Here is a 16,295-nt window from a genome sequence, read left to right as displayed (position 1 = left end):
CTCTACTGAGGACACTTCTGTTCTTTGACCCTGACATGAACTATGTGTATATTATATAGTAATATCTGAATACAACAAGAAAATGCATGGTAAGACTCCTATTTGAAATGTATATGATGGGCACAGGTTGGGAAAAACTACTGTAACCTTCATTAATAATGAAGAAACATTTTCTGCAATTAATCTCTGGTAATATTTATTCTAGTGCTCAACACGCACACACACACACACACACACACACACACACACAGTGTTTTAAGACTATTAACTAAATGCATTTTGCTTGGAAATAAGTTTTCTTTAAAAGGACAAAACCACTTTGAGCTAGCACTTTCCTAAAGATGAATAAACTTCCATTATCTCATCCCACTCACTTTTCTTACCAGACTGACATTTAAAAGTTTCATCTGTATGCACCATTACTCTTAAATGTTCTTTACAGATATTTCAAGTTGTCTAATATTTAGAACTATAGACTTACCTTTACTAAGTTCTGTTTTATTTACCTCATTTATTCTATATAGCTAAGTTGGGAAGTTCCTTAGAGACCTTAATCTCAGAAAACAATATTTTATTGCTTGCAGGTACATAAACCCTTTCTTAATGATTCAACCATTGTTAGCTCCTGTTGGGTCAGAATAATTGAAATTCTTTGTGCTTAGTGCCTTAGCTTTTGCAAGTAACTTTATCAGCATAAATATTTCATTACCTAGTCATCCTCAGTAAAAGCTATATTTTTGATAAGTTTATAGCTAGCATTTGAATAATGAAAAAGAACCTTTCATTGGTCAGTGAAACTTTACTTTTTTAAAGTTTCTAATGTATTGCCTCCTAAAAGCCTGTGTGTGTGATGGAGCAAGTCATTATACTTCCTGCCTACCTGATGAAGGCAAGAGAAAAAGACATGTGCAAATGCCAGAAGTCCTGTAGAAAGCACATGCTTGCAGAGGGACAGTGGTCAGTGCTTACAGATGTACCTCTTCAGCCTGTAGGGATCTGACTGGGGCTTTTGAATGTAGAATCCTATGTTATCTGTAAGTAAATTTAACAGTAGCCAAATAAAGATATGATGAAATTAATTTTAGAATTTGTTTATAAAGTCTTAAGGGGAAATAGTCCCTCACTCCCAAAAGTTTAAAATCAATTAAAGAAAACCACCAGGATTTTTAAGGACATAAATCCAGAGCTCCAGCATACCTTGCATGCTGCCAATAAAGGGTTTGAAGAATGACATCTTGCAAGATCCTTACACTTTTATATTTAGGGATCTTTAGGGGAAGAATACCTTAAATCACATACAACTACATGTTTAAATAGGCTTCTACCCCATGTAAAGAAGTACAGACAACTTAGGAATGTTGAAAGTGGAAAAAGAGTCTTCCTCAGGGGAGAGCACTCCAACTGGCTATCTAATATCAAATGATCAAACCTGAAAACAAACACATGAATACTATTATACAGTCTGAGCAAGTTATATGTATGTATGTATGTATGCATATACATATATGCATGTAATAATAAAAAAGAGGCATGAATTTGAAAGTGAGCATGGAAGGATATTTAAGAGTGTTTGGATGGATGAACAGGAAGGAATAAATACAATTACATTAATTACATTATAAAACACACAGGAAAAACTAAGAAATAGGCTGTATTTCTTTTTCACCTTTGCTCCTTTCTACTTAACAGAGTTAAGTTCTCTCTACATCCTCCTGACCTCAAGGCTATATAGTATATCTATATGACATTTTGTATTGAGAGCTCTGTGCATAATAACTAATAAAATGTGCCAACTTTTTCACTTTTTAGTTTGCTAGTGTTTCCTCTTATATGAATTTTTAATTAAAAATTTTATGCTAATTCTTTCCCTAAACCCAGAGTCTTCTTACACACACACACACACACACACACACACACACACACACACACATATATATATATATATATATGTAAACAAGGAAACAAGGCTTGAATATGCCTTTGAGATGGGATTCCAACAAATGCTACCAATAAGAAGACTACCTGAATACCTTTTGGTCCCTTATATTATATTTTAAACAACTCATTCATTTATTATAAAACAATTAAATGGTAAATATATAATAATCACAATTATTTTATACTAAGTGATTGCAGATCAGGCACCTCAAACCAACTTTATATTTCCATTATAAGAATTTTTCTTAATTACAAAAAAGTAGGTTTAGTCAGGGCACATCATGTAAAAAAGTAGCCACCTACTGAGTACAACTGTACAGTGGTCCATAGGTACCCTGGAACTCTGAAACAGCTATGTTCATTTAGGAGCCCATAGCAGCCAAGTGAACCTGCCATGTTTGACACATAGTTGATTTATCTTTTTTATAATTATATTGGTATCTATTTATGTCCTAAAATGAAAATTTATTTTATGGAGAAATATAATAGAGTCTCATTAAATATTTACTCAATAAGTAAATGGTTGAATAAACAACATTTTTATTGTTTTGAGTAAAGAATCCTTTATCTCTTTAGAACTTGGTGAATGAGGATGCCATTACTGTGAGACTAAATCTACCCCATTATACAAAAATAGGACATGAATTTCTTTGAAAGAGTAAACATTATTAGGATCATTCTATCTTCCATTGCTCAAATTTTGGCTGCTTTATTTTTTCCCCAAAGCTCTGTCTAATATGACTTGACCTATGATATGATTCCTCACTTATGGACCAGATTTTTGTCAAATATTGTACCCTGTGGCCAAAACATTAAGTTGGTGATTAAATTTGCTTGTTCCTTATGCTATGTCCTACTCTTAGCATTGTTTTAATACATATCTTTAAGTGTTAATGGTTCATTAAAAGAAAGTGTTGACCCCTACAACATCCTCTACAGAGCCATTAAGTTTTATCATTTACATTTGTGTTTGTAGATTTACTTCATGTGTCAGAAGTAATTTTGTGACTCCTTAGCTTGCACATTGCTTGCTAGAGAGTTCAAACTCATTATAAGTATAGTGTTTTCTTTGTTAAGTAGGTCACAGATTTCCAGTGATGCCTGCTTCATAATTCTCTGTTCACTTCCTATTATTTATTTTGTTCCTTTACTTCATAACTTTAACACATTTATAAGTATTATTTTTATTAATTTGCTCACTCACTGTTATATATCTGTCACACTTTACTAAATAAATGTAACATAGGAGCTAGTCTTCTACTATCTATTGGGGGGGTCAAATGTCCATCAAACAGGCAGAGCCTAAGAGTTGTTCCATGGACTAATCAACAAAAGCACACAAACAGAACAATCTACCAAAGAAATAATGAGTTTTGACTTAGAAATTTCCTCCTGATTGGTTCTCTGATTAAACAGGATTTGTGTTCTGTTTTTAATTGTGTGTAGTGTATGAATGAATATATGCACATGCATATGGGTGACCATAGAACAAAAAGGGATGTCAGACACCCTGTAGCTGGAGTTACAGGAATCTGAGCCAACCAATGCCAGTGCTGGGTACAAAACTTGGGTCCTTTGGAAGAGCAATAACTACTCTTACTGCTGATCCATCTCTTTAGCCACTATTTCAGAGATTTTTATGTTTAAAATATAATTAGTTTTGAAATTGAGAACAAAGACATATCTAAGTATCCTTATATATGACAAAATACTTAGAATGTCTAATATATTGGAAACTACATAAGAGTGTCATCATCCATATCCATAGGCCTTTTAAAACCAAATATTCCTAGTATATTTTTCCTACTATATAATAGACCAAAACCAATTGTTTTTACCACTGACAAAAAATGCTTAGGAAATAAGGTCCAAAGAGTCAACCCATCCACCAGGAACATGTCCTGGTCCTATTGCCAGGGGCCCTACAAAAAAACAAGCTACACAGCTGTCACCCAGATGCAGAGGGTCTAGGTTAGTCCCAATCTGCCTCCCAGCTTTCTGTCCAGAGTCCATGAGCTCCCACAAGTTCTGGTCAGCTGTCTCTTCAGGTTTTCCCATCACAATCTTGACTTGATTGCTAGCACAATCCCTCTACTCTCTCTATTCAAGTAGATTCATGGAGCTCAGTCCAATGCTTGGCTGTGGATCTCCATGATGTCAACAAAGATAGTCACCAATCTGATTACAGGGAAAGGCCAGTTCAGGCACCCTCTCAACCACTGTCAGGAGTCCTAGCTGGGGGTCTCTCTGATGCAGAAGGAGGATCTTGGTCTTGCCTCAGCTTGAAGTGCTGTGCCTTGATGGTTCCCAAGGGAGACCTTACTCCATCTAAGTGGAGATTGAAGAAGAAGTGGGTATGGGGGGGGTGGGGGAACAGAAGGAGGGAAGGGAGAGGCAACTGTAGTTGGTATGTAAAATGAATGAGAAAAATGATAACAAAATTTAAAAATTGCTTAGGAATGTATGTATACATCATTAGTTATTTTAATCCAGGTGCTCCTATAGTATAGTCAAATGCCGACAATTTTTGTATATGCATTGATTACTGAATTACGATGATTAGTGTATTAGCCCTGCTTCTATGACAAAACACATAACAAAACTCAACTTAATATAGAGTTTATTTTGGCTCACTTTTTTACAGACCAGTCCCTCACAGTAGAGAAGCAAGACAGCAAAAACACAAGGCAATTGGTCTCATTAAGTGAGCAGTTACACAACATAGAATAATGAAAGTAAGTACTAAGCTTACTTTCTCCTTTTCTATTCAGTCAGGAACCCCAGGCAATAGAATTTAGAATGGCTCTTCCCATCTCATTTACCCAGTCTAGAAGCTCAGTCACAGACACGCCCAGAACTTTGTTTCCTAGGTAATACCAGCATCTGTCATGTTGATGATTAATATTAACTATCACAAGTCTACTCTTTGTCATCCTAACATCCAGACATACTAGTTTCACATTCCATTGCTTGGTCTCACAAGCCCATCATCATTTCATAATTCAAAGTTTATTCAAACCAAGCTCAAAAATTGCCAGAGTTTTTCACATTCACAATACCATTTTAAAGTATAGGCAAAGGTTTGGGCACTCTCCTAACTGTGAGCTGTTATAACATAGGTTGATAAATTACATACATATTTCAACATACAATGGACAAGAGGAAGCTTCTCAATTCAAAAGAAGAATGAGGACATAGCCAGGAAAAAAAGTGACCAAAGTGAAGCAGAAAACATCAAGGCAAGCCGCACTTCCTGACATTCCATGTCTGTCACCTGCGGCTCATAATGGATCTGTCCAGGTTCAAGTAGCTTCAGAAGCTCTGTGTCTCCAGTTCTAACATCTTTCTTGGGCCAGCTATACTCTTGCCCAGGATCCTTTTTTCAGTGGCTGACCCATGATTCTGTCATTGGATACCCATTGCAACAAAAACCTTCATAGTTTCCCATTATAGTTTCCTTATGTCACCTTAGCCTATACTTTCAAAGTCTTTCCCATTCCTCCTACAAACCAGTTCCAAAACAGACATAAGAACTTCATGTAGAAGTTTATGTCAACAATGGCCCTACTTTTATCTTTCCTATATTATAATAGGTACTTTTTGCATTGCTGTGCCAATCCAACTTATAAAAACAGCTTAATAAAGGAAGAATTTATTTTGTCAAACAACTTTGAGAAATGGCCATCATGGTGAGAGAGTTATGATAGCAGGAATATGAAGTCAATGATCAGATTGTGTTTGAAATCAGGATACAGAGAAAGGTGAATGCTAGTGATCACTTTCTTCTTTTTATAGAGACTAACAACCCAGACAGTGAAACAGGCCCTCTCTTACTTAGGCTGTTTCATTCCAAACGACCCAATCTAGAAACTTCCTCACAAGCATGTAACAAGGTTTGACTCCTGCATGATTCTAGACTTGTCAAGTTGATAATTGCTAGTGAATATCACAATAAGCAAACTGATGGATAGCAATTAGGGACTTCTGGCTTCAGAGATGTTCCATTATGGACTTTCATGTTCATCAATGATCAGCAAAGTAATTCTTTCCAAGGCAAAGGCTCTTTCTGATCTGTCAAAATGTTGCCTGAATATTTTATAGAAGCCAAGCCACCACCTCGCTTACTCCCCATTCTTAGCTGCTAGCTTCTGTATTGTAACTTATGTTATATTGTTGACCTAAAAATAACACCCATCACATTGAAATATCCCCAGAAACTAATTTGAAAGTTATATGAATAAAGTAACTGGCTAATTGATTTTCTTAACTTTATAATTGAAATTCAGAAACTGTTTACATTATTTGTTGGCCATATTCTGTCTAGGTATACTCAATAATCATTAGTGGACTCTCAAATTGTAAGCAATATCAACCACATTCTAGTAATGACTATGTTATACAATTGATGAATACAAAACTCCAGAAACCTAGATGTTACATCACAGTTTCTACTGAGCATCCACCCTCCCAATCCTAATCACTTCCAAAAATCCATCTTAAAACACAGATTTATACACCAATAAAAACTTACCTTCCACCTCTGAGTGGCAACCAAGGGCAAAAACAATAGCCTATAATGTTTTGGAGTCTTTCCAGGAACACTGGCCAACAATGCAAAGGGGGCTTCTCATGCCTGATGTTGGGGTTTTGTTGGATAGTTTATGGCTCTTGAGGTGGCTTTGTCAACCTATATGAGAAATTTCGATTTAAACTATAAATGTATACACAGATTTAAATGTATTATATGCAATTTTGGCAGATAAATAATATGATTCCTTATGATTTTTTTTAGATACCCTTATTGTTATTTTATCCACTTCCCTTTACTATATTTATTTTTCTGTGCTCCATGCTTTTCAGATACAGGGCCCTGAGTATCTGGGCTGGATTTATCTTGAAAGCCACTTTCTTGAGGACTAACTTTCATGGTACCAGAAGGTTCCTTGCAAGCTTCCAATGGAAAGAAATAAACTATAGTCCTACTGAACTCTGATGCCTATGACCAACAACAACCACTATGACATAACAACTCCAGTACTACAGTAGTAGTTCACATTTCTTGGTGCAACCAACTGATCTGTAATTGGACATAAGGACACTCCACAAGAGAGAAACTATGTTTAGTACTATAAACATAACCAACTACCAAGACTGGTAAGGTCATGGATCTTGGAGAAAAAACTACCAACACCACTTTACTAAACAAGCAAAATTTACAACTACATTCCAAATATTTACTTTTATATCTACTGGTAAATATAGCTCTCACCCCTCGTCATATAAACCTCTGCTTTCAACAGATGAAAACTATTACAGAAAACCACAAATGATCAAAATCCAGAGAATAAGAGAACCTATGGTAACCAGTCCCAACTGATGTATTTACAATACAATTCTTTCATCCAAGGCTCAGGGATTATTGTAGAAGGGGGACTGAATGATTGAAGGAAACAGAAAATGGAAATTCTCTGAGAGATTGTGTCTCCTAGAAATGTCAGATAGGCTGCATTCATGAAGACTTATCAACATGGCTGCACAAACAAAAACTGGACACCACTATCAACGGACATGCCAAAATGAAATAGAGAAAGTTGTGGGGTCTCAATCCTAGACAAAGAACTATGAGCAACTTAGGATGCTAAAAACAGGAGAAAGAACCACTAACTGGCTTTCTAACATTGAGTGGTTAGTCCCAAAACACAGGTAACATTACACAGACTGAGCAGAATACATACATACATACATACATACATACATACATACATACATACATACATAGTAACAACAATTAAAAAAGATGTCATAATTTAGAGAAAGAGCAAGGGGTTGAATGAGGAGTTGCCAAGAAGAAAGGAAAGGGGGAAAGTGATATAATTATACTATAATTTCTAAAATAAAATTATTATGAAAAAGGGCATTCAGAAAAAAATCAAGAAGATTCTTCCTAAATAATTATTAGGAAGAAAATGTGTAATCTGAAAATGGTCATAAGATTATATATATATATATATATATATATATATATATATATATATGAGACTAAGTCAATCCTAAATGTATAGTTACTACTTATTTGACCAAACGAATCTGTGTGTTCATTAATGAAACAATATAATTTGATTTGATAATATAGAGAATTATATTGGCTAGAAAATATACATTATCTAAAATATTTACTTCAGACTTCTCTCATTTGTACAACAATTTAGAGTTCAGTATTTGCAGAAGTCTCCAACTATATGGTTGTAAAATAAAAGTCAGTTAAGTGAGAGTCTAATATTTCTAACATTAAGCTTTCTTTGAATGCCAAGAAGTCATTGCTTCATGTAGCACTAACAAGTATGCATTGTAAGGAAATGACTCATAGAGAAAATCACATTAAAAACAAAATCATTGGGCGCTTAAATACATTGGCTGCTTTTAGTGGTAAAATATGTGAAGATCAATATCCTGGATGTTAGCATATAAAAAATGTTGAAGAAATTTATTGAACTGGGGAAAAAGTACACACAAATCAAAGACTTTAAGGTTGTTGAAGACAGTGTTTTAAAATGTACTAAATGCCCCATTTCTGACATAGGTGACCGGCTACTCTAATTTGTGGTATTTTTCTGCCATCATGATTTTCCCTCTCCATCAAACCTCATACATGGCAAATGTATATACTTTCAATGAATAATATAAATATAATCCATTATACATTTCATTTTTACACATTGCATATAACATTACTATTGCCCTTGAAATGGAATGAAATTACATAACGATTTAATAATTAAATACATGGCCACTCCACAATCTAGAATCATTATAACCTAGTTCAAATCTAAAGAACTTCTCATATGGATGCCGGTGTGCTTACATATGTGTAGCACAAAATAGATACTAAGTAACATATGTGTATGGATAGGGGTAGAGATTAGTTATGCAGCAGAAGTCATGTAAAAATTGAAGTATGTTCTCTTATCTTTTAAAGATGTCATATTTTCAATCATGCAATCCATTTTTAAATTGCTACATTCAATGGCTGATTTATGTCTAGAGATTTGAACTGACTCCATCAACATGAATTAAAAACAATGAGAAATCAATTTAATAATACTTTAAGTTCATTGTCATTCTATTAATCTCAACCCTATGTATACATTCAATGATAAAAGATATTTTATATATTGTAAATCACTCAGTGAGTGGGCAGTAAGTGATGAAAGACCCACACTGGTAAGGAGGCATTCAGAAGATTTAGTTGCTCTCTGCTCATTGCTGTTCATTGATGGAATAGCTTTAGGTTTTACCCTCCACTAATAGAGGTGAGTGGAATAAAAGGGATTTAGCATGATGTGTTGGGCAGAGGGGAAAATATTTTATCAAAATACTCTTAGATCAGCTCTTTATTATGAAATCATATGACTACACTAACTCATTTTGAAAGAAAAGTAAGTAAACAATAGCATCCTTATTAAGACAGTTTATTTTTGAAGATCTATGCGTTGAACAGAGTGACTTAACATATGAACATGTGGACAGAGGATATGCCCATTTTGAAGACAAACAATAAAAAATTCAGAGGGTCTGGAGCAAATTCAGCACGTTTTATTGCACACGCAGGCACACAGAATTATTTAAGACATGCTTCAACTTTTAAACAGTTCAGCAGACAGAGGAAAGTATGTGTTTTGCAGAGAGATGTCTGCTGGCTTTGTAAACACAACATTATTTCCTCAGCTGATTCCTAAGGCTCACAGGCTGAACAATTTTTCTCGAAAGAGTATATTAGAGGTGTCATATTAGAGCATAAAGGATGTAGTGTTTGATTCAAATACAATTATTTTCTGCTGACTCTGCAGGAGACCATTCAGTGTAGCCCACCCACCCCTATCCCACAAATCTACATATGTAATTTGACACTTCTTATTCACAGGAGGCCCAACTAATGGTGGAGTAGAGCTAATGGAAGTCAGAATAATAGTGCCTAGGTGTAGCATTTGCATAATGAGTTTAGAATTGACAGTACATTTCTGGCATGCAGAAGGAGCAGCATGGTGAAGTAAATGAAAGGCTGAGGTAAAAGCAATAGATCATACTGCACTGCGTGCTGCAAACCTTAAGCAATTTGAAAGGTTAATGAACAAAGCAGTGGTTTCCTACGAGAGCCTCCAGAAAATATTAGCAAACAAGAAAATGAAGCTTCCTAGGGCATGGGAAAATATCTATACAACTGCAACTCAGTCTTTCTTTCCCCTGTGCTCTGTGGATGAAGCAATAGCAACCACAACATAAGGCATGTGTTAAGAATTAATAATTTGATGGATTAATTACTTTCAGTCTTTCAGTCTCAAGCTATTTCTTCTAACTTCATTAATCCTCAGAAAATGCCCTGTACTGCAATCTTTTCTGCTCAAACATTGCTAGTTTAAAGTTACAATGTAACATGCAAACAAATGTGTGTCGGAAATAAGTGCTATTATTATTATTAAATAAATTATACTCAGGCCGAACATAAACTATTCTTTAGGATAAAGCTGTTATTCACTAATGTAATTATAGATTCAAAATGTTTTTAGCAGTCCCAACGTGATCATCAATCTTCTATTTCTCTCTTAAAACCTAACATTCTCCCTAGCTGTTACATTTATACAGGAAGTAAAATGGTTGTCTCATATGAGTGTGATATGTACCATGGATGGGTGCTCTAAGGTTTAATGTGCAGACAAATCACGCTGGGATCGTGTTAAATGTAGAATTATATTCAATAAGTCAGAACTGCCCAGAAACTATACACTTTTAGTAAGCTCTCTGCTGAAACTGATGTTACTGACATGGGGAACTCATAGCTATTTCTCAGGAGGCTTCAGCAGGACCCAGTAGAAGCACACATACACTACATAGGGGTGGGAAGAATGAGTGAAGGTGGAAATAAGTGAATTGATTGTCCAGCAAATCATGATAGTGAAACAAGATAAGGTAGGTTGATATTTGATCCATTCATGTTCTTGCCTTTTGTCCAGCTTGATTTCTGGAGATCAAATTCAGAGCTTCACCAGACATGATGAACCAAACCTTTACTCTCAGTACTTGGGAGACAGAGACAGGTGCATCTCGATGAGTTAAAAGCCAGCTTGGTCTACAAAGTAAGTGCTGGGCTAGCCAGGATTACATAGTAGGACCTTATGTAGCATATAAATACGAACAAGATCTCAAGGATTCATACATGCTAGTTTGGGGAAATTGTATTCAAAGTCTCTGCCAGTTTCAAAGTTATATACTTCAAACTATAATACTTATGACTCAAAAACAATAAAGATTTCTAACTAACAAAAAAAAAAACTGATTTAACTCAGTCACCTTGAAAATACAGGACAATGACTGCACTATATTTTAGGAACTGTGGTTTTGGAATATCCTGCAGCCACTTTCAGTGTAACCTAAAAATCAGTGACATTACTTTATAGTACCATTGAACTGAGACATGAAGTGATCTCAATTACCTCTTCAAATGTTAGAAGAAAATCTAATCAGAAGTTTGAGAAGTTGTAAAACTCCTTATGACTATGATCCAAATCTACTTTATCGTGGGTTTTTCTACAACACTATTTACAAAATCCTTTTCTAAGCAATTGTCTGCGGCATATATGCTAAGAATACATATTTCTATGTTGAACTCTTTCATCATCAAAAAAAAAGTCTTCAAAAGAATCTATATTTTTTTTCTCACAGATGATTCCAATGTAGAAATATAGGCATTCTATACTATTTCCTAGCATGTTTGTCACAGGCTTATGTAACTGGTACCTAAATGAGAAAGTGAAAAATGAATAAACACACTTGTCATTTATGTGATTGTCATTTATTTATTCATGAGCAGAATGCATTAGTTACCTTCAGAATTTTAGATGTATTTGTTGTGCTAAACAGTTTAATCCAGATTAAGAGTCAGAAATGAACGTTCTCCACTGCCAGCATATAAGTCCTTCAGAGCTAGGACTAGATATTTAAAACTGTTTCGGTCCCTAGCACTCAAAATATCAAGTGGCTCATTGTAGGCGCATGTAACGTTTGTTGGCTTCAATGCATCTCCCCATACATCTTAAAGGATACTCTGACTAGCTTAACAATAAATGGAAGTGTTACAGCCTCATCTGAAATACCTCAATCTCAGGTTGTCCTGAGCCAACAGACCATTGACTATAACTTCCAGTTCCCCAGACTTTACTATTGTTCTCTTAAAAGGCAACGCTGAATCCAGAATCATGACCTCCTTCAGACGTCATGTTGTAATAGTTCCTTTCCATGTTGTTGTGATAAATGTGCTGATAAAAACAACTCAAAGGAGAAAGGGACAGTTTCAGTATGGAGCTTCAGAACATACTCCATCATGTGAAGAAGCTAAGGCAGTAAGAGATTCAATTAAAGGCCACATTGCATCTACTATTGGAAACAAAGAGTAAGGAATGCTTGTGCCCAGGATTCAAGCCCAGGCAACAGTGCTGACTACTTTTAATGTGGCTCTTCCCAAAGAAACTAAGACCAAATGCTCAATAATCCCTCACAGCCTGCATGGAGCCTTGACTCTTAGGTGATTAATATCCTAGCAAGTTGACAACTGATGCTGACCGCACACCTCTTAACCACTGAAACATCTCTCCAGCCCCTTCAAAAGTACTTAGCCACAACTTCATATAAAAAAAAATTCACCTGTTGAGATTTCATGTGCTACAGTATCCACTATACTCAATTTTAAAAATATATAAATCTTTGAACACATCACACTGTCCTACTACTCACAGAGTATGGGCTTAATGACCTCAAAATTCAACTCTGATTTTCCAATCCATAACTACTTTTAATTTTTTTTTTTTGGCCCATCTTCCCTGATTTCCTTGCCTTCTCTTTTTTCTCTAATTTTTCTGTCCTCCTCCTTGTTTCTCATTTACTCCCCTTCCACTTCTTTTTATTTCCTGATCGTTCTTCCTTCTCTTTCACTATGCCTTAAAAAATGTACTTGAACACACAATAGGGAGAAAGAAGCACTCTGCCTTGGATTTTTTATCTACCTATCAAAAACATTGGAAAAAAACCTTGACAGTCTAGCTCATGAGGTCATGATGAGCTAAGACATTGACTGTTATCTTTCTTCTACTCTCCCTTGAAGCAAGGAATGTGCTAAAAGTTGGAAGACTACAGTGAACTGGCAAAGCTTCTCCTAAATATGCTTGTACATGGCGTCTTCTTCCTCGCTCACTTAGGTTGTTCTTCTGTCGGAGAGCTGTGACTCGTCCCTGCTGTTAGCAAGATTGGGTATCCTGCTCCCAACTTCAAGGCCACAACTGTTATGCCAGATGGACAATTCAAAGATATCACCCTAAGTGAATACAGAGGAAAATACGTCATTTTCTTCTTTTGAATTTACTTCTCTTGATTTTACTTTTGTATGCCCCACTGAGATCATTGCTTTCAGTGATAGGGCAGAAGAATTTAAGAAACTGAACTGCCAGGTGTTTGGGGCTTCTGTGGATTCTCACTTCTGTCATCTGGCATGGATTAATGCACCCAAGAAACAAGGAGGATTGGGACCCATGAACATTCCCTTGGTATCAGATCCAAAGTGCAACACTGCCCAGGATTATGGAGTCTTAAAGGCTGATGAAGGTATCTCTTTCAGGGGCCTTTTTATTATCGATAATAAAGGTATCCTTCGACAGATCACTATAAATGATCTTTCTGTTGGCCGATCTGTGGATGAGATTCTGAGACTAGTCCAGGCCTTCCAGTTCACTGACAAACATGGTGAAGTGTGCCCAGCTGGCTGGAAACCTGGTAGTGATACCATCAAGCCTGATGTCCAAAAGAGCAAAGAATATTTCTCTAAGCAGAAGTGAGCACTTGGGGCCATTTTTCCGCCAGGCTGCACCAGAAAACTCTTATACTCTGTTCATGCTTAAACACAAAACAAAATGTGTGATCCAAAACATGCCTTTCCTACAGTGCTGGGGCAGTTAGCCTTTCTTCCATTATTGGGAATGGCCTGTGCTGTGTTGTGGGTAGACTGTATACCTGTTGCAGAAATCAACCTGTTCTTTTTTTAGTGTCTTATTAAACTTGAACTCCGAGAAAAAAAAATGCTTGTACATTGAGCAGAAGCAACTTTAGTTAGAGACACTATTGGAAAAAATAATTAATAAAGTTTATATGAATGCTTCAATGTAGAAAAAAATGTAAATATAGGGGCATGGTGCCAGAGGAGAGTAAGATGGTATTGTTATAAAACTTCCACATTAAAAACTATTGATTGAGTCAGGGGAGAAATAGACAAGGAAGAGAGAAAGAGAAAGAGAGAGAGAGAGAGAGCATAAAAGAGGGAGCTATTATAGGTTTGAAGAGAAAACTGACTCAAGAGAAATGTCCAGAGACCTACAAGACTGACCCCAGCTGACAATTTGAGCAACAGTGGAAAGGCTACCATAAATGCCCTTCCCTGATAATGAGATTGATGACTAACTTATCCACCATCATAGAGACCTCATCTAGTAGTTGATGGAAAGCAGACACCCACAGCTAAACACTGAGCCAAACTGGAATCCAGATGCAGAGAGGGAAAGCAAGACCATGTTAGAGAAACCCACAGAAACAGCTGACCTGAACAAGGAGGAGCTAATGGGCCCCCAGACAGATATCTGGGATTCCAGCATTGGACAGACTCTGAATCCCTGAAAGTGTGTCTCTGTTAGAAGGTAGTCTAAGGGACCTCTGACAGTGGAACCAGGTGTATTCCTGGTGCACAAAAGGACTTTGGGAGCATGTTCCCCATGGATGGTCACTCCCTTAACCTAGAGGCAGGAGGGAGGGCCTAGTCTCTACTTAAAATGACTTGACAGATTTTGTTGACCCCCTCCTAGAAGACACCATCCTTCCTGTGGAGTGGGGGGATGGGATGGGAGGGTGGGGAACACATGGGAGAATAGGAGAGAGGGAGCGAGGGTGGGAGGGAGGGGGAACTGAGATCGATATGTAAAATGAGAAAAATTAAAAAAAAAAAGATTAGACTTAAATAAACTATTTCTAGGTGAATCACAATAATGTCTGTAGATTAAACAAAGGGTGCAAAATAAACAACATATTTGAAAACTAACAGGGTGGATCTGGATCCAACTGAAATGTTAAGCTATGAAATATGTAATCATAACCCCAACACACAAAAGAGATACTAGCCAAAGATAACAATAAATTTGGATATTATCTTTCTAAGTGAAGCCAGAATCACTTAAGGAAGAAAAATGTAAATTTCATACAATTTAGATGGGTAAACTGCTGAGATGATAATGGTTAAGAGCTGAAAGCTTGTGAACAGAAGGATCTGGGTCCAGTTCCAAGGCCCATGACCTTCAGAAAACAAGCCTCAGCTTTCATAAGGAACCCAGTATACCTATGTTGCAGGTCTACTATGTGCATCTGGGATGCTTTGCTGGCACATTAGCTGATGTGTTTTTCTTTTCAGGGGGAATATGTCATAGTGCCAAAGCCAAAAATAATAATTCTTTCCATGGAGTACCAAAATGGATTAGAAGGCCTTTCTGCTATGTCAAATTATTAAATCATAGAATCCAAATAATGTTCTGAAAGAGAGTGAAAAGAAATAATTGAGTGGAAATATGGTGTATATATGTGAAAGAAGAAGACAGTCTGGGACTATTTAAGACGTATAGGCATAGCCTGCCCAGTCCATTTTGTTTCTTCAGGGACCACTAATGATAAGAAGTAGCACCGTGATGTGATGTGGTAGTGGCAGAGAGGAGAAGGTTAAGTGTGCATATGCACAGGATACTGAGACTGACAACATCACTGCATGTGGTACAGAGGTGTAGTTATTGCAATCACTGGGGTACCAGAGAACCAAGTAGCCCTGAGAAACCCTAGTGTGCAAGTTTTTGTATCACTGTGCCCAGGTGAGACAGCATAGAGCTGAGAAAGTGACAACCTAGATGGGAACTGGCTGTGGGCAAGATATTTTCTTATCCCAAGACTGCTGCTATATATCTACCTGTATTCCTCTGTCACCCAAATATCAAAATGCTTTGAAGAAGGCGTAGTAGAAACCTTGGACAGAGTTAGGTCCTGCAGTAATCAGGATTTTGTCTATGTCACCAGTAAGTTGAGTTTTGAAATAAAAATTAATTCATAGAAAAATATAAAGCTATATTTGTGGTCAATGTAACTTGTAAATTTTGTATTTACTGAGGGATAAAGCCCCATGTCTAGCTATGAAAACATAATCAGGAAAGGCTAGCAGGTACTATCAAGGAAGAGAACTTATAGAGAAGGAAGGACCTTACTGTTAAAGAAACATAATTGACTCAGTG

General features: G+C 36.4%; 1 pseudogene; it reads left to right on the top strand.

Moving 5' to 3' along the window:
- The first annotated feature begins 12,188 nt into the window (after positions 1–12,188).
- LOC127221006 (peroxiredoxin-1-like) lies at positions 12,189–13,925 on the top strand (annotated as a pseudogene).
- Positions 13,926–16,295: the final 2,370 nt, after the last annotated feature.

The sequence above is a fragment of the Phodopus roborovskii genome, unplaced genomic scaffold, assembly GCF_943737965.1.
Source record: "Phodopus roborovskii unplaced genomic scaffold, PHOROB, whole genome shotgun sequence".
In the NCBI taxonomy this organism is placed as follows: domain Eukaryota; kingdom Metazoa; phylum Chordata; class Mammalia; order Rodentia; family Cricetidae; genus Phodopus; species Phodopus roborovskii.
This window is presented reverse-complemented; position numbering and strand designations above follow the sequence as displayed.